This window comes from Micropterus salmoides, unplaced genomic scaffold, assembly GCF_014851395.1.
Source record: "Micropterus salmoides isolate LMB-PRFRI ecotype aquatic unplaced genomic scaffold, ASM1485139v1 Ms_hic_scaffold_19, whole genome shotgun sequence".
In the NCBI taxonomy this organism is placed as follows: Eukaryota; Metazoa; Chordata; class Actinopteri; order Centrarchiformes; family Centrarchidae; genus Micropterus; species Micropterus salmoides.
In genome coordinates, this window is record NW_024041039.1 from 15,901,046 (window position 1) to 15,907,753 (window position 6,708).

The following is a 6,708-nucleotide window of genomic DNA, read 5'->3' on the forward strand; positions in this document are numbered from 1 at the left end:
TTACATCATACTGTCATGTTTTAGATGAGATAAACCATGACACCTTAAAAGAAACTCAGACGAACAAGGTCTACAGCAATGTGTCTGAAGCTCATACATGTTTTAAACAAATGTTTTTAGGGACTCCTGCTGCTCTGGCTCCATACATAAAATATGACTTCTCGGCTTGTGTGGAAAAACTGTTGGTTAGTTGCCAATACAGTGAATTTTTGGAATGCAAATAAACCTTTTCTATGTGGGCTGTGCACCGGTTTTGCACCGATATAACTATGCAAAGGTACTCAGCAGTGCAGTTGCCCACCTCTGGTGGCTAAGTCCTATTGTAATATAATTCGAACTGCAACTGAAATGGCTATTGGCAGTGTCCAAAAGACACCTAATATAGGACATTAATTCACAGGAAGGCCAAAAAACATGTATTCCACAATCTCTAAATAAGGTGTCTTCAGTTGTTTTACAGTTTGGAAAACCTACACCACATGGTAGGAAACCAAGGTTAAAGCAAAGCGAACCAAATGAATATTCATATAATATATTGTTATTCATGTAATATTCCTTTAAAGGGGGATTCTAAAGAAATGTAATTCATCTTTGTAAAAATATTGTCAGGTCTTAGTGTGAGATGGATATATTTGTATTAACATATATCAAGACGGAGGGCACAGTGGTGCAGTGGTTAGCTTCACAGCAAGAAGGTTGCGGGTTCAAACCCCGGTTGCCCCGGCCTTTCTGTGTGGAGTTTGCATGTTCTGCGTGGGTTCTCTCCGGGTGCTCCGGCTTCCTCCCACCATCCAAATACATGCAGGATAGGCAGGTGGTTGTTCTTCTATGTGTGGCCCTGCGATGGACTGGCAACCTGTCCAGGGTGTTGCAACTATGCAAAGGTACTCAGAAGGCTGCTTTATCAAACAAATAACTTTCTTAAAGAATATTTTAAAAAACATTTTTTAAATTTTTTAGTATTTTTTATTTTTACCTTTGGTAAAATAATTTAGGGCGGCACAGTGGTCTGGTGGATAGCGCTGTGGCCTCACAGCAAGAAGGTTGTGAATTCCAACCCCAGTTGCCCCGGCCTTTCTGTGTGGAATTTGCATGTTCTTTCCGTGTCTGGGCTCTCTCCGGGTGCTCCGGCTTCCTCCCACCGTCCAAAGACATCCAGCCTAGATTGATTGGTGACCCTAAATTGTCCTTAGGTGTGTGTGTGTGAGTGGTTGTTCGTCTACGTATGGCCCTGTGATGGACTGGCGACCTGTCCAGGGTGTACCCCACCTTTCGCCCGATTTCAGCTGGGATTGGCTTCAGCCCCCCCGCGACCCTGTACGCAGGATAAGCGGTTGACGATGGATGGATGGATGGTTGGATGGATGGATGGATGGATTATCAACCAACTATAGAAATGCCTGGAGAGTTGGACATCATGAGCACGTGTCGACAGTGTTTGTGTAATTACTCTCACTGCCAGAAGGGGGAGACAAATGTTCGGCACTGCAGCTTTAATGTATAACAGTCACAAACATTAACTCCTTCTGAGTCAGTAGATGAACAGCGCCTCTGCTATGAACGGTCAGGGGAAATGGGCTACTGTGACTCTGGGATTGCTATTTATTTACTTTCCAGCATCTCACCAACTAGGTAACAACGTAACGCAAAGTCAACACCCAACAGACTCAAACTGACGCACCGTCGTCTGCTAAGCTGTAGAATGATGAAGAGATGCTCTGATGCTTACCTTATCTGCTATGTTATTGTCTCTACTAACAAACTCCAGCTTGCTTCCTCCCTCGCTAACACAGCAAACAGATGCAATAAGCAAGAGTTATATTAGAGTTATTTTGAAAAGCAATAAATGATGGGTTCATTGTTTATTAACTTTCTGGCAACTAGTTAGCAACTTACTGTGAAGGCACCACCTTTGACTCCACCACCGTCTGCTCAGCTGAAATGCACAAACTGCAATCTGCTACATGTGCTGCAAGGTGCTGAGAGCATTGTACTGACAGGGACAAGCAACATTTCCCATCATGCTTAGTGCTGGACTGAGTAGTTTATTAAGTTTGCTGTTTTATTTTCCAAAATGTAAATGACTGTTTTTACATTTCATCACCACTCTATGATGTTTTCTTTGTGCCCTCACAATATATGATTTGACGACTGTCTTGCACCCGACATGAAATGTAAAAGATTGCAAGATTGCTTTTCAGATTGCATATGTGCTTGTTAATCAAAATTTGAGCCAGCTGTGGACAGCACTCTGTCTCATCTTGAGAACAATTGTATAATTTATATACTGTATCCTCTTTCTCAGGGACAGGAGACCATTCCAGGGTGTACCCCGCCTCTTGCCCAATGCCAGCTGGGATTGGCTCCACACCCCCCGTGACCCTGTACTCAGGATAAGCAGTTGACGATGAGTGAGTGATCCTCTTTCTGAGACTATAGAAAGGAAGGAAGGAGCATTTGACAGCGTGCCTCTCTAAGGATGTCGTCACTTTTAGACAGATATTTGGGCTTTTGGTATGGAGCCAAATATTTACAAAAATGCAAAAATTTCAAGTGAGAATATTAAATCTCTACATATTTTTTACCCATGTTGGCCAGTGGGTTGGTTGTTCGAACCCTTTGATCCAGTCTGACATAACTCAACAATTACAAGATGGATTGTCATTAAATTTTGTACATCAGTCTTTCCCACACATAGACTTAATGGCTGGCCAAGTATATTTGGCGACCCATTTTAGCATTTTGCAGAGAAACACAGATAGGGTTGTTACATTACAAAGCAACGGTGAACACACCAGTGCCATTCGTTGACACCATTCGTTGACTAAGTTAGCACGTTGGTTTAATTTTCATAGGCAACGTTGTTGACACGCCTTTTCCACATGCAGCGCGTAAACAAAATGATAGATGGAAAAATCCAGACTTTATAAAACTTGCTACTGAAATGGAAAAAGTCAACAGAGCCAACACATAGGCCGACATGGAGAGAGAGACAGAAAAGGGCGGGGCAGAGGTGTGTGCGTGTGTCATTGTGGGGAAAAGAGAACTGAAGGAAAAGGGAGCCGATGAAATTAGGTGAGATAAGCAATAAGCTCCTAGAAATAGAAAATATATATGTACACTTTCAACAGACCATACGGGGGTACTTCATAAAATACACTCATCATTTTAATCTATTGCATACCCTGTTGCCCTTTCTGTAAACTATGAACTTTGGATTCATAAATAGAAGAAACAAGGATAACAGAGTGTCAGCTTAATTTTTAAAAACCGCATCTTAACAGTAACTTTGCCACAACAACAAATCTGAAGGCAGCAGAGGATCTATGAATAAACAAAGCCATGCCAATTACACATCATATGATATGGAGTTGATATATCTGTTGGACTTGATATGTTTATGTTGAAGTGGCACCTTATTACTCTTTGGCCTGACTTGGTTAGTGTCACACACTAGGCTACTTATTCTCTGGGGTCTAATTTTGTTTGTTAGCAGAGTTGTCGCTCTCTTTCCACTCACTTTCCACTCACTTTCCCTCATCCAACTGTTTACCTCTGTGCTCCCTTTCAGCTTTACTCCTTACTTGAGTCGAGAAGTGACAGTCCCCATCCCATAAGGTTAAGTGCATCCTGACCTTTTGGTTTCACTGCTCAAGGCAGCCTAACATTATCTGAAGCCATCTCCTATCCATGTTGATCCGGAGTGACAGAACTACTTTTGGCCCCCTTTCTTTTTTAAGCATACAATTTGATGACATTTTAGCCTTTATTCAATAGTTCACAGTGGAGGGAGACACATGCAAGCTGATTTAAACCCACGATATAGCGATTGCGTGGCATTACCAACTCGACTGTCAGGATGCTTCTTCTGTGTCTTATTTTGGTACTCTGCAGATGCGAATTCCTTTATTATAATTTCTTTCAAGAATTACATTACAAGGAGATACACTGCATGTTAATGTTCACTCAATATGGGAATGAGTGTTACTACACACTAATTGTCACTGTTTAAACAGTTAGATAACAAAAATATCAACTTATTTAACCATTTTATTCTAGGGAATTATACAAAATGTGAGACATCAGCTGTCAATCAAACTGTGACTTTGTAATGTCACTGCCAAACTTCACAAATTGACATCTATGATTTACAGCCTAGTTTTATTTGTTTTCAACAATGTTGTTGGAGCTATTTCAACATCACCCACAATTTATTTTAAGTCTTTCCAATTGTGAGCTGCTCCTCAACAGCACACTAAAACATGTAGAGTTTACAGCAATGCTAGCAGATATGTGTGGCTCAGCAGTTCTTTGAGCTAAATGCTTATGTTGCCATGCGCGAGTGGTTCTTTAAATGGGGCCACTGCAGTAAGACTTGAATGTTGAGCAGACCTAAAGTTGCATGAATATTATTCATTTTGTGACGTAAACAAACAAAAGTGCTCTGATGCTACTAAGACTATTTTGCTAACATGATTATTTTGTTTATTTCAACTGCCCATATTGTTAACGACTGATAAAATATATATTTTTAAATATTTAAAAAACTATTATAAGATGTAATTTTAGTTTTTCAGATGAATGAACATTTTTTGGCTTCTGAAAATGACAGAAAAAGTTAAATCACTGGTTTAGCGTGTTAGCATTTGCTAATTAGCACAAATCAAGTACAGCTGAGACTGACTGTCATTAGTTGTCAAAGTACTTAACAAATTGAAATAATCATTAGATGTTAAGGGATCGCCAAAGTTACTGCAATTCATCCTGAGGAGGACGTAAATGTGTTTAGCAGATTTAATGGCAACCCATCGTAGTTGTGGAGATATTTCAGTCTGGACCAAAGCCATGGACGAACTGACCGACATTGTCATCCCTAGAGTCATCCTGCTAGCATGGCTAAAAGTCAACCAGTCAACATCTTATGAGAGTCGTACTCTTCGGTGAAGTTTATTTATTTTTTTTTTTTTACTCTTCGGTGTAGTGGGCAGGGGTTCAACCGCAGCTGTTTTGAAAATACAAACATATGAATTGCACATTCATAATAACTGTATTGTATGTGGCCAAGCTGGTCTTCAGTTCTATTTGCCTGTTTGTCTCATCCAGCATGATCACACTGAAAATATCTCAAAGACACTCCACTCCACCCTCAGACCAGTGGAGAAAGAGTGAGAGCACTGCAAGTTATGGTATCACAGAGATGAAAGAATGTATACACTCAGTTAAAACTTCCTGAAAACAATCTATTGGACAAACATGTGAAGGTTATCCAACTTTCACTGACGCCTGATTTGTTTTCACAGATTAAAGTCTCAGCTTTAAGATTTAGTTTGTACATTATTGATGAAAATCAGGGACATAAACAAAATATTTTTTTTCAGTTACTCCATAGATGCTTAATTCACCTGCAGCAAGTTGCAATTCAGGCCACAAATTTCCAACTCACCACCAATGAGGTCTCTTGTTGTTGTTTTCTCTGTCAAACAAAGGTCATGTATGGCATAATATCAAGGAGCTGTCTTTAAAGTTTCTATTTTATTTAGTTTTCTTTTACTTGTTCTGAAATATTCTACCTCAAACTGATTCATTTCTTAAAACCCATGCACCCATCACTTATGTCTTTCACCATCAAGTGTGTACATCATTTGATGGATTTTGCCCTTTGCCAGACACACACAAAAAGTTAATTGGGAAACACAACCACAGCTTTCATGTTACCATAATACCTTGTAGGATGGTATGTAGGATACAGTTTCTCATCTTTTCTGACAATGATTTCAGAAAGCGCTTTGAATTTGCATCCCTTGTGTTTTTTTCTGACAATCAAAATAAATTGTTAAGAAGGTAATTTGACTTTGAATGTCTCCTGGATTAAAAGTTGCTGTTTGTATCTGATGTACAATTCAATAAAGAAACTCAAGTTAAGCTGTTAAATTATTCATGCTGTTACTGCTGAATACACAAGACGCCTTAAAGGCAGCACCTGAAATAATAAACATCATGATTTCTTTTCAATGCGTTTAGGATATGTCTCTCATGTGTGAAACAAAGATTTTAGGACATTATTGTTGATTTTAAGTATACAATAACTGATCTAATAATTGCGTTTGTTTTGAAAAAGACATTAATTATTTGACTAGAAGACTTCTTTACTTTATGTTCATCACAGCTGTGTTGGATTGGAACAGTGGATTTGCTATTTGACTATTTTAAGTTTGTCATTTAACATATCCACTTAGCAGTGCTTCAATTATAAGCCACAACCCACTGCCACAATCAGGTTTCTCATATCATGAGTAGAAGCACAGCTGAACACTGAGATGTCAGCGTTGTGGCCAAATTGATATTAAATTACTGATAGATTATTCCCTGCCTTTTAAATGATAACTGCTCATACAAATGTTAGTTTTGAATGTTAAATACACATTGTGATGGTTACGTTTATCCAATCTTTTATGTCTTTATCAAATGATCAGTTTAATTTTACGGTCATCTTTGAGTTCCATCTCTCAAAGGGCATGATTGCATCCTGTGAGCCCAGTGTGGTCAGAAATGAGCATATAAACAGAGGAATAAAACTACAGACAGCAGTTTCATGACAACACTATTAAAGACACTCAAATTTGATTAGTGAATATGTTTTTCCTGCATGTACATATGATCTTATGGTAAAACAAGCATTTAGATTAAGAAAACAAAACATTCTGTTGC